At 44.3% G+C, this 12,468-nt stretch overlaps 1 pseudogene; it reads right to left on the bottom strand.

Annotated features, from left to right (window-relative positions):
• Positions 1 to 9,379: 9,379 nt before the first annotated feature.
• Positions 9,380 to 11,156, bottom strand: LOC137888920 (serine/threonine-protein kinase pim-3-like; annotated as a pseudogene).
• Positions 11,157 to 12,468: the final 1,312 nt, after the last annotated feature.

Genomic DNA, 12,468 nt, shown 5'->3' with positions numbered 1-12,468 from the left:
TAGATATAGATATATGATGCTCAGATGGTGTATAGCGCTGGGTCACGTGGTGCAATTCTCCTGAAACTTGGTGTGCGTGTTCGTATGAAGCCAGAGCAGGTGTGTGTCAAGTTTGGTGGCTGTAGCTTGTTGCCAAATTCTACCTGAGCAGCTGAGTCCAATAGCTTTGCCAGGTGAGCAGGCGTTTCTATCTGAGCCTGAGCTTCTACAGTCCAGGAGAGCAGACTCATGGCCTCCACACTGGAACTCTTTGGTCCACATTGGAGCCTCCACTTCTCCATAGAGCGCCCCCTGGAGGACTGATGGAGCTCCACAGCCAAGCTCCCTACAGACCACCTCTGCATCCTTCTGGTCAAAGTCATCTTCACACACTGAAGACCACCACCTGTTAGACTGGTTAGACTTCACCTCCAGTCTGCCTGAGCACAGACTAGTCCCATTCACCAGCCTGACAGAGTCTGGAGAGATGATAGAAGATGAAAGAGACGAGAGATAAAAGACACCAGACATTAAATAACATTCTGTCTTATTTTTCTTAGAAGATCTGTGACCCAGAATATAAATCTGTTCATAAAATGATCCCTAAAATGTAAAAGAGATGGGGCTGGACTCTCTCCTGAAGGAGTGTCCAGGGTGAAGGACGGTGTGGAGGTACTGACGAGCCCCCGGCTGAGCTGAGCTGCTCAAAGTTGTGTCCAGTAGGTCATTGGTGCCTGTTATGGTGGAAACCAAAGAAGCTGCTAGTGGAAACCAATGAATAAGAAAGCTGTGAAGCTGAAGGAGGAGTCCTTTCAGGCTGGTTGGTGGTTGGCCCAGAGGACTTCTGAAGCAGCACACGTGGAGGTTTCATATATAAAGTAGTGCTGGGCAACAATTAACATTTCTAATCGTGATTAATCACATTGTTGTGCGCAAAGTTCAATAATTACTTAAAAGGTAGTGTATTGTGCACTTTTATTTTAAAAGTACTGCTATATGAACAAAAGTCAATAACATTTGGTTTGCAAACACTTTAAACAGATCAGGTTCTTTTTAACAGCAGTATTCTTCACACAGTAGCAGTTATATTTCTACTATCTGTGCTCAGTGTGTGACTTTATTTAAACGTTCCACTGCTGTGCAACATGAATACAATGTTCCGCACACGTTTCAGCAAAATGTCTGTCTTCTGTTTTCATGACAGTCAGAGCATGTGAACGCAGCTCCCACTGTTCATCAATATAATGCACTCCTCTTTTTTGTAGTCCTCTCCTTTTCATACATCTTGTGTGTTCTTCTTGTGATGGTGCGTCTTGAGGGAGGCTCATACGTGCCGTCATTCGTTCATCATAAGAACGATCCTCAGACCGACATCTTCCACAATACTAATCGACCTGCAGTTTGTATCTATCCACCTCTCTGTGGCGTTTGTTAGCTTGTCTTGCTTTTGTTTATTCTCCCACACGCTGCATCCAACATAGTCTGCAGAAGCCTTCCTCCACCGTTTGTTTGGGTGATTTGCTGGCATCAAGTATTGCATTTAAAAAAAACTGTGTTAATGCGCGCTAAAATAATTGTCGCCGTTAATTAATTAATGCGTTAACACGATAATAACGAGTTAACTTGGCCAGCGCTAATATAAAGATATCTTGGTGCATTCAGCACCTGATTTGCTGAGGCAGCAGCTCTTCAGACAAGTCTGCTGCCATTCTAGCTGCTACATGTGTCAACCTGGATACATTACTGTCATAGATGATGTCACTGATGGGCTTACCTGAGCAGGTGAGATCCACGATGGAGGAAGAGGAATGTGATGTTAAACACTCTCTCAGATCAGATCCAGAGTGAACACAGTTAGAGTAGATAAATGTAAAAAAAAATACACAAATATTTGTTTATAAATGTATTTGCAATTTTCATCTAAAACATATTGTGATGTTGTTACGTTTATGTTCAGACAGTTGAACCTGTATTTAAAAACAACACTGTTTTTTGATCCTCTCCGGGGAGCCATCACCTTAACATGGTGGAGAGGTTTGAGTGCCCTCATGACCCTGAGAGCTATGTTGTCTGGAGCCTAGAACTCCTGGTAGGGTCTCCCATGGCAAATTGGTCTCAGGCGAAGGGCCAGACTAAGAATGGTTCAAAAACCCCAATGAAAGAACGAAGAAGAGTCGAGGAGACCCTGCCCCGAGGAAGCCCGGGGCCCACGTCTGGAGCCATGCCCAGTCGGAGGGCCCGACAGCGAGCACCTGGTGGCCGGGTTTGCCATGGAGCCCGGCCGGGCACAGCCCGAAGCAGTAACGTGGCACCCCCCTCCTCTCCATCCTGTGGGCTCACCACTTGCGGGAGGAACCGCTGGGGTCGGGTGCGCTGCCCCATGGGTGGCAGTGAAGGCCAGGGACCTCGACGGACCAGACCCGGGCAGCAAAGGCTGGCTCTGGGGACATGGAACGTCACCTCTCTGTGGGGGAAGGAGCCGGAGCTTGTGCGGGAGGTGGAGCGCTACCAGTTAGATCTGGTGGGGCTTACCTCTACGCACTGCATTGGTTCTGGAACCGTACTCCTGGATAGGGGTTGGACTCTTTTCTTCTCTGGAGTTGCCCAGGGTGTGAGGCGCCAGGCAGGTGTGGGGATACTCACAAATCCCCGGCTGAGTGCCGCTGCGTCGGAGTTTACCCCGGTGGACGAGAGGGTCGCCTCCCTACGCCTGCGGGTTATGGGGGGGAAAACTCTGACTGTTGTCTGTGCATATGCACCAAACAGTTCAAAGTATTCGGCCTTCTTAGAGACCCTGACTGGAGTCCTGTATAGGGCTCCAGTGGGGGACTCCATAGTTCTGCTGGGGGATTTCAACGCGCACGTGGGCAACAATGGGGATACCTGGAGAGGCTTGATTGGGATGAACAGCCTCCCTGATCTAAATCCGAGCGGTCGTTTGTTGTTGGACTTCTGTGCTAGTCATGGATTGTCCATAACGAACACCATGTTTGAGCATAAGGATGTTCATAAGTGTACGTGGTACCAGAGCACCCTAGGCCGAAGGTCGATGATCGATTTTGTTATCGTATCATCAGATCTGAGGCTGTATGTTCTGGACACTCGGGTGAAGAGAGGGGCGGAGCTGTCAACTGATCACCATCTGGTTGTGAGTTGGGTCAGAGGGTGGGGGAAAACTCTGGACAGACCTGGTAAGCCCAAACGGGTAGTGCGGGCAAACTGGAAACGTCTGGAGGAGGCCCCTGTCCGGGAGATCTTCAACTCACACCTCCGGCGGAGCTTTTCTAGCATCCCTGTGGAGGTTGGGGGCATCGAACAGGAATGGACGATGTTCAAAGCTTCTATTGCCAAAGCTACGGCGGTGAGCTGTGGTCTCAAGGTCTTAGGTGCCTCAAGGGGCGGTAACCCTCGAACACCGTGGTGGACACCGGTGGTCAGGGAAGCCGTCCAACTGAAGAAAGAGGCCTTCCGGGATATGTTATCCTGGAGGACTCCTGAGGCAGTTGCAAGGTACCGACAGACCCGAAGGGCTACAGCCGCTGCCGTGAAGGAGGCAAAGCAGCAGGTGTGGGAGGAGTTCGGAGTGGCCATGGAGAAGGACTTTTGGTCGGCACCAAGGTGTTTCTGGAAAACCATCCGGAACCTCAGGAGGGGAAAACGGGGAAACATCCAAGCTGTATACAGTAAGGATGGGACTCTGTTGACTTCAACTGAGGGGGTAATCGGGCGGTGGAAGGAGCACTTTGAGGAACTCCTGAATCCGACTAATACGCCCTCTATTGTAGAGGCAGAGCTGGAGGCTGATGGGGGAGCATCATCAATTTCCCTGGTGGAAGTCACTGAGGTAGTCAAACAACTCCACAGTGGCAAAGCCCCAGGGATTGATGAGATCCGTCCAGAAATGCTGAAGGCACTGGGTGTGGAGGGACTGTCTTGGATGACACGTCTCTTCAACATTGTGTGGAGGTCTGGGACGGTGCCTAGGGAGTGGCAGACCGGGGTGGTGGTTCCCCTGTTCAAAAAGGGGGACCAGAGGGTGTGTGCCAATTACCGAGGTATCACACTACTCAGCCTCCCTGGTAAAGTCTACTCCAAGGTGCTGGAAAGGAGGGTTCGGCCAATAGTCGAACCTCGAATTGAAGAGGAACAATGCGGATTCCGTCCTGGCCGTGGGTTAACGGACCAGCTCTTCACTCTCGCAAGGATCCTGGAGGGGGCTTGGGAATACGCCCTACATGTGTTTTGTGGACCTGGAGAAGGCGTATGACCGGGTCCCCCGGGAGATACTGTGGGAGATGCTGCGGGAGTATGGGGTGAGGGGGCCACTTCTGGGGGCCATCCAATCCCTGTATGCCCAAAGCGAGAGCTGTGTCCGGGTTCTCGGTAGTAAGTCAGACTCGTTTCCGGTGAGGGTTGGCCTCCACCAGGGCTGCGCTTTGTCACCAATCCTGTTTGTGGTATTCATGGACAGGATATCGAGGCGTAGTCGTGGGGAGGAATGGGCTGAGGATTGCATCGCTGCTTTTTGCAGATGATGTGGTCCTGATGTCTTCATCGGGCTGTGACCTCCAGCACTCACTGGATCGGTTCGCAGCCGAGTGTGAAGCGGTTTGGATGAGGATCAGCACCTCTAAATCTGAGGCCATGGTTCTCAGCAGGAAACCGGTGGATTGCCCACTCCAGGTAGGGAATGAGTCTTTACACCAAGTGAAGGAGTTCAAGTACCTCGGGGTCTTGTTCGCGAGTGAGGTAACAATGGAACGTGAGATTGGCCGGAGAATCGGAGCAGCTGGAGCGGTATTGCAGTCGCTTTACCGCACCGTTGTGACGAAAAGAGAGCTGAGCCGCAAGGCAAAGCTCTCTATCTACCGGGCAATCTTCGTTCCTACCCTCACCTATGGTCATGTGGACTGGGTCATGACCGAAAGAATTAGATTGCGGGTACAAGCGGCCGAAATGGGTTTCCTCAGGAGGGTGGCTGGCATCTCCCTTAGAGATAGGGTGAGAAGTTCGGTCATCCGTGAGGGACTCGGAGTAGAGCCGCTGCTTCTTTGCGTGGAACGGAGCCAGTTGAGGTGGTTCGGGCATCTGGTGAGGATGCCACCTGGGCGCCTCCCTAGGGAGGTGATCCAGGCACGACCAGCTGGGAGCAGACCCCGAGAGAGGCCCAGGACCAGGTGGAGGGACTATATCTCCAAACTGGCCTGGGAGCGCCTCGGGATCCCCCAGTCAGAGCTGGCTGATGTGGCCCGGGAAAGGGAAGTTTGGGGTCCCCTGCTGGAGCTGTTGCCCCCGTGACCCGATCCCGGATAAGCGGACGAAGATGAGATGAGATGAGACTGTTTTTTGATGTCTCCTTCTTATTCAGCCAATCACAGAAGAGTTGAATAAAGGGTCATATTTGATATGACAATATGTAAAAAACAAGAAACAATTTTGATTCTTTTTTTATTTAATTTGTAATTCTTATTCAGCCCCTTCCCTCAGAAGGCAGAGCATCCTGAGGGAAGGGGCTAACAAAAGAGAAATGTCCAAAGTTAAGAAGACAGCAGCTCACATCCAAACATCTCCAACACACACACACCATTACATACAATCACAACAAGCTTTGTGTTGTTTGAGTGTACTTCAGTGTGAGAAGCTTTCAGACAGAAGCAGTCATTAGCTCACTACTACTTATGATAACAGCATATTATATTGATTATTATCAGGCAGTAAATGGAGGTGACATAATGCCTTGTGGAAAGACCCGCCCCCTACTCTGCCCTCGATTGGCTCCACCCTTCCAGGTGTTACAGGTGTCTGCTATATGCTAACTTTAGCCTAGCTAAGGTGGAAGGAGAGTGATTTTATTTTTTTGTTCCAGTAGTCCAAAGGTAGGCTACCCGGTCCGGAGATAACAGAAGGCTGAGCACCAACGCAGCAGAGAAACAGACCAGAAATGTAAGTTTTCTATTAGTTTTGTATAATATTTCATCATTAAATTCACCTCTGACAGTCTTTAACTGTGTCGTTGAGAATATTGGCAGCGTGACTGGTCGTTTATCCAGATATTTAGTAAGCTTTTATCAATTTATCTCAAATAATCAGTAAATATAATTAAATTTCCTTCAGAGGATTAGTAAAACCAAATCAAGTTCACCCAGATATTGAGTAAATCAAAATTACTTTTTCTCCGATACTTAGTAAATATAAATCAGTTTTGCTTTAGAAATTGATTTGGATATACTTATTATTATATATACTCTTTTTTTAATTTATTCAATAATTTTTTTTATCAAACTTAAAATCTATTCAAATATATTAAGTGTCACTTTATTGCCATCATTTTTAAATATATGTATGTATATGTACATGTGTGTGTGTATATATATACACACACAAATAAATGTATGTATATATATATATATATAAATATATCCATAATTCTATGTATGTATCTATATAAGGTATATATATACAATATATATATATATATATATATATATATATATATATATATAGAGGCAGCGAGTCATGATCTCAGTGATGAATACATTGTGTTTCCTGTGAGTTCTTCACAATAAAAGCTCCCATTGTGATTGTCTTGTTGAGGTGTTTTAATGTGAAGCAGCATCAGCAGGAACTGTTGAGTCAGCATTAGCAGTAACGTGACGCTGCTCTGATCCGTCTGTAGGAGAGTGAACAGGAAACAGTGAGGCTGATATCACTGATCACATGCTGCATCGTTTCCTGTCTATTAGTCATGAGTGTGAATCTATGGAGGACTCTACCACCAACACTATAAAACACTGCACACAGAGACCATTACTGAATATACATTCATTACAGGAATATTGATTTACTACAATTATAATCAATGACTTATGATTAGATTCATTTTTGGGGGATTTTTAACTTGAATGTGTTCGATTTGACAAAGTTCAGGAAACATCATCACGTTTTCTAAACCAAGAGGAAACTTTCGTGGTGTTTTTATTTAAACATGGAGGCCGGTACAGTTCATGCAGTCAATAATTAATAACACATCGATTTATATTTTTCAGTAAGAAGTTTTCTATTTGATTGTAATAATCTTGAACTGTTTTGTGAAATTTCAATGAAATAGTTTTTCAGTTTTATTGTTTCTTCCGTGTGTTTGTACCTGAAATGTTGACCTTACATAGTTCAACACGTTTTGAAATATTTTGTCACAAGTTTCAAAATCATTCAAGTATTTTTTTAAATCAAATTCAAACCTGTATTTGTTCACAATCCATTTGTATTTAGTCTGTAGTAGTGTTGCATTCCAGTTGCTGAGCGTTTTAATTTAATGTTATATGTAATGTTAATATGTTTGATGAATGCATTTGGATACTTTTAAATCACTTTTTTGTGTTACTTTATGAAAATATCAAAATAAGACATTTACAAAATAAGTATGTGTTTGGCATTGTAGACACTCTGAGGGATACTTGTCAAAGTATTAGTGATAATGAATAGTAGGGAAATAGATATATATATATATATTTTTACAAATATGTGGCGGTGCCACCTGACATTTTTTAGTTGAAGTTAAAAAATACTGTTAAAAATATATTTAACCACTTTGAAAAGTGAACAAATGAGACCTTATTTTGTGAGTTTAAACACATTGTTCACAAATATGCATTACATCCAATTTGAAAAGAGTTATTTGTGGTTGACCCGTGTGTGTGTGTGTGTGTGTTCTCTGATTTAAAGATACAACAGAAATATTGTAATAAAACACATCATCTCTAATTCAGAGTCCTACCTGAGATCCACAACAACAACAGCAGCATCATCAACAGGTGATCCATGACGTCCAGGTGGACCGTCTCTCTGCCCGTCTGTCTCTCTGATTGTCTCATGTGCTGTCCTCAGTTTATGTCTGCATACAGGACGAGGTGGAGCTTTACTGAGACTCGTCTTTAGTTTTACAGATCATATTCACATCTTTCCGAACTGCGGTTGTGTGAAACTGATTATATCTGATTTCACAAGAAGCTGCTGACTGACTGCAGACATAGGAATGTTTCCATGACAACCAGGACAGGCTGAGATGTATATCAGATTAATGCTGTCGGTGTTTTCTCATGATTTCCGATAGATGTGTTAACATCAGCAGCTACAGCTACTAACTACTACTACTACTACTACTACTACTACTAGTCAGGAACTCTAAAATACTTCAATTTATTAGCTGTTGATAGGGTGGTATTTGGTTCTTGTTCATTTGAATATTAATCAAAGTTCCAAATTGATAGTTTAGTATTAGCAATGTTATGAGTCTACCTTAAATGGCTGTAATGTTCCTTTGGTAAAAAATGTGATTTCCTGTTAATTACATTGTATCATTTTGATAATAAATAATTACTTTTAGTAGACATTTTAATTCCTTTTTGAACTACTGAACCAACATCATTGTGGTTCCCCATTATTATTGAAATCTAATGTTTTTAAATATTGAGTTCTATTGATAACATTTATTATATTTGTCATTTCCTAACAACCAGACCAGCTCAAACTTCAACATAATGGTGTCCCATGTGAGGCGTAGTACTGTTTGTAATCATCCATAATAGTGATTTCATAATTGTGAAATATTCATTGGTCAATGCCAACATTTTAGATTCCACTTCTAAACTTAAAAAAGTGTTTAAATTCATTAGAACTAAACACAACGGTGTCGTCCGCATAGAAACTATATTTTGTATTAAAAAGTTTAATTTGTCAGAATTTTATAAAGATAAAATACAAAAAGAATCCCTCTCTCAATGATCTCTTATGGCCCACTACAAGTGTGTGGTGGGGTCTGTTTTCTCTGTTCTTCGGGATGTTTCTGGGTGTCATGTGTGTCCTCCAGTCAAAGTACCGATCCACATTCAGAGTGAACAGTGACGGTTTGAATTCAAGCAGTGACTACAACAACCAGCTATTACTACAACACATGTGCACAAAATAATCACAGAACGTGCTGCTTAAAATATAAGAGTTTACTTCTTTACCATCCCTGATTAACACCAATGCTGTCCACGTGTTCACTGAGGGGTTTGTTTGCCCATTTCGTGGAGCTTCAATGATTATTAAATGGATTACCTTCAATTCAGCAATTAAATCATCAATAAATTATATTGTTATATTCAGTTATTCAGCGATTTCAACATTCGTTGCCTTAATGGAAGACTATGAGACTTCTTTAACCCTTGAAATGAGAAATAAAGAGTTGTGTCTTCCTATATTGTTCATTTCATTATCAATTAAATAGTCACAACATTAAGTGTTTGTTCAGGGCGGTCTTAAACAAAAGTTCAAATTCATGTATTTTGCTCCTCTATAAGAGACTTCATTATTTATGTATTTTTTTTAAGGTAAAAGACACACAAAATCACACAGAAAATCAGTTTATATACAAACAAGTTTTATGAAAAAATTGTTTGAACTAACATGAACTAACAGAATCAGAATGTGAAGGAATCCTGATTCTGATTTTATTCCCGTTTTCAGGAAAAAAAAAAAAAAGTTACAAAAAGTAAAAACATTTTAGAAAAGTTCGACAACTTAAATAAATAAACAAATGATGAGGAATGTCTCTTTACTAAAGAAATATAACAGAATGTACAAAATATATATATAAAAAAAAATATATATACACACACAAATATAATACTGAATATTTGCATTGACTGTGCATTTAACACCCAGAGACCGAGGGCAGAGAGAAGACGTTGTAGTTTATCAACACAGAACATTTAACAACAGAAACAATCAACCAACCGTCTCCATGAACCGACACTGTAGAAAAATAAAGCTTTACCTGAAGAGGGGAGCAGACATTCAAAAAAACATATCTTTTCCGACTCCTGATCTGCAGCTTTTCAAACTCAAGGCACTCTGAACACGAACCCTCGACGAGCGTCGAGCCTCTACGAGGAACTGCTCCGTCCCCCGTGAACAGCAGGGGGTCGCTGTGGAGCACACAAAAAAAATAAACTCTACCCAGCAGCCAAACGCTGACCAATCAGAGGCTCTGCTGGCTGGGGGAGGAGTCAGGTGTGACGGCGTCGGCGGCATTGGCGGCGTCCGTGCGCTGCCCGTCGCTGGCAGTCACCCACGTGTGGAGGAGGATCTGCTCCAGGGTCGGCCGGTCTGACGGCTGCTGGCTCAGGCACCAGCCAATCAGCTGCTGGCACTCTGAAGTAAAAATAAACAAGGAGGACATGAAGAACACTCATCTCTGGTTTTGTTCCGACGTCGATGTAAAAACCTGGTCGCGTGATCTCGTCACGCTCCGGCTCACCTGAGGAGACGTCGCGTCTGAAGTAGATCCGTCCTCTCAGGATCTCCTTGTCCTGTTGGAAGGGGATGTCCCCGCACACCATGTTGTACAGCAGCACGCCGAGAGACCACACTGTGGCCGAGCGACCATGGTACCGATGGAACCGGATCCACTCCGGAGGACCGTACACCCGCGTGCCTGGAGGGAGGAGAGTTACATCACTACAGGTACAGTGTGTGTCAGAGTGGAGCAGGAAGTGACGGATCACCATCGTGCGGGAAAATACTCCCGGAGACGCTGACGACATTACAGAACCGGTGCATGATGGGACGGTAGTCACTGACCCAAAACACCTTTCCGATATTTTAAAACGTCTAGATTTTCAGAAACAATCCCCACAGCTCTTCAGATTCTCTCAGCTGATCGGACTCACCATTGAACTCGGTGAAAGCCTCGTCTTTGAGGAGGGCCCCCGAGCCAAAGTAGATCAGTTCGAGCTGCCCGGTCCTCAGGTCCACCAGCAGGTTCTCGTCCTTGATGGCTCGGTGGATGACGCTGCAGCCGTAGCAATGACGCACCGCCTCCAGCACCTGCAGGAAGAAGCCGCGCGCAGCCGCCTTGCCCAGCACGCCGCGCTCCGTGATGTAGTCGAACAGGTTCTGGCTCAGCTCGGGACGCTCCATCACCATCAGCCAGCCGTCCGCCTACTCCCACCAGTCCAGCAGACGCACCACGCCGTCGAATGCCCCGCCCACTTTCTTCAACATCACCACCTCCAGAGGAACCACAGCACATACAACAGTTATATCTGCATGTATGATCTCACCAGAGAGCCCCACCCCGTCACTCTGTCTCTGCACACGTGCTTCACAGCAACCTGCATGTAAACAAACGCCATCAACACACCGTACAGTTATAACATACTATATAAGAGGGTAGACGATGGCTGAAATGAATTGCAAAAACATTGCTGAAAATACAGAAATGAGGTTGCAAAAAGCTTAATAATTCAAAAAGTTGAAAGATTAGAAATATTATGAGCTGAACATTTACATAGTTGAACGGTTTCTGTAGCTTAAAAACTGAAGAAGAAGAAGAGTTTCAAGCGCGACGGAAGAAATAGTGGAATAAAGATTCGAAGAACAATACTTGGAATGCTGAATCAGCATGGCTGTCATAGACTGCATCATATATGATGAAGAGGCCCAGATGGTGTATATGTGGCACAACAAGTCATATGTCGTTCAGAAAGTACAATAATTGTTTGGGTGTAATGTAAGTTAAGAGAGTTTACTATGTTTCCTATGTGTTTATGAGGAGGAAGTGTTAATTGTAGTTAAAATTGAGGGTACAGCGTTATTTATCATCAGCTACATGTTAGGCAGTAGATCCAGTGGATCGCCAGTAGGTGTCAGTGTTGCGACATAAGCAGTGTCTGTGACGGAGAGCCACACTGAAGTCTCGCGAGGATGAGAATCTCTGTACAGGATAGAAGTAGAACGCGCTGTGGAGCGACTGTACACCTAAATGTATATTTTTGTATGTTACAGAGCACTTTCATTAAATGTGTAGCACCAGATTGAGCCTGTGTGACGTCATTCTGTGCACGCTACACATAGTGCTGGGTCACGTGGTGCAATTCTCCTGAAACTTGGTGTGCATGTTAGTATGAAGCCAGAGCAGGTGTGTGTCAAGTTTGGTGGCTTTAGCTTGTTCCTTTGGCATGGCTGTCATAGAAGGTTAAGTTTAGAGTTAGAGGTAGGGTTAGGGTTATGTAAGGATTTCTTAAAATTTGTGCTAGGCTCCTGAAATTTTGGGAGCGTATTTCTAGCCCACCATACGATGTTTGTGGTAAGTTTGGTGATTCCAGCTGCTTCCCTTAGTATATGCTGTTGTCTAAGTACAGGGGTAATAACCACGATCACCAAAACGGTGATCGTCTATAACTTCTTGCAAGTTTGTGCTAAAATCCTGAGATTTTGTTTGTGTGTTCCCAGCACTTTGTGGCACCTTCGTATTAAGTTTGGCATTTATAGCTACTTCCTCTGGTATGGCTGTCATAGACGGCCGTTGTAATAAATCCCAGGCTGCGTCATATATGATGAAGAGGCCCAGATTACCAAGAGCTATTGTGTAAAGCTCTTGGTCACTTAGTGCTATTCTCCTAAAACTTGGTGTGCGTGTTAGTATGAAGCCAGAGCAGGTGTGTG

The sequence above is a fragment of the Cebidichthys violaceus genome, unplaced genomic scaffold (genome assembly GCF_023349555.1).
Source record: "Cebidichthys violaceus isolate CVI_PGR_0920_01 unplaced genomic scaffold, fCebVio1.0.p SCAF_107, whole genome shotgun sequence".
Lineage (NCBI taxonomy): Eukaryota > Metazoa > Chordata > Actinopteri > Perciformes > Stichaeidae > Cebidichthys > Cebidichthys violaceus.
Note: the sequence above shows the minus strand (reverse complement) of the source record. Positions and strands in the feature narration are given on the sequence as shown.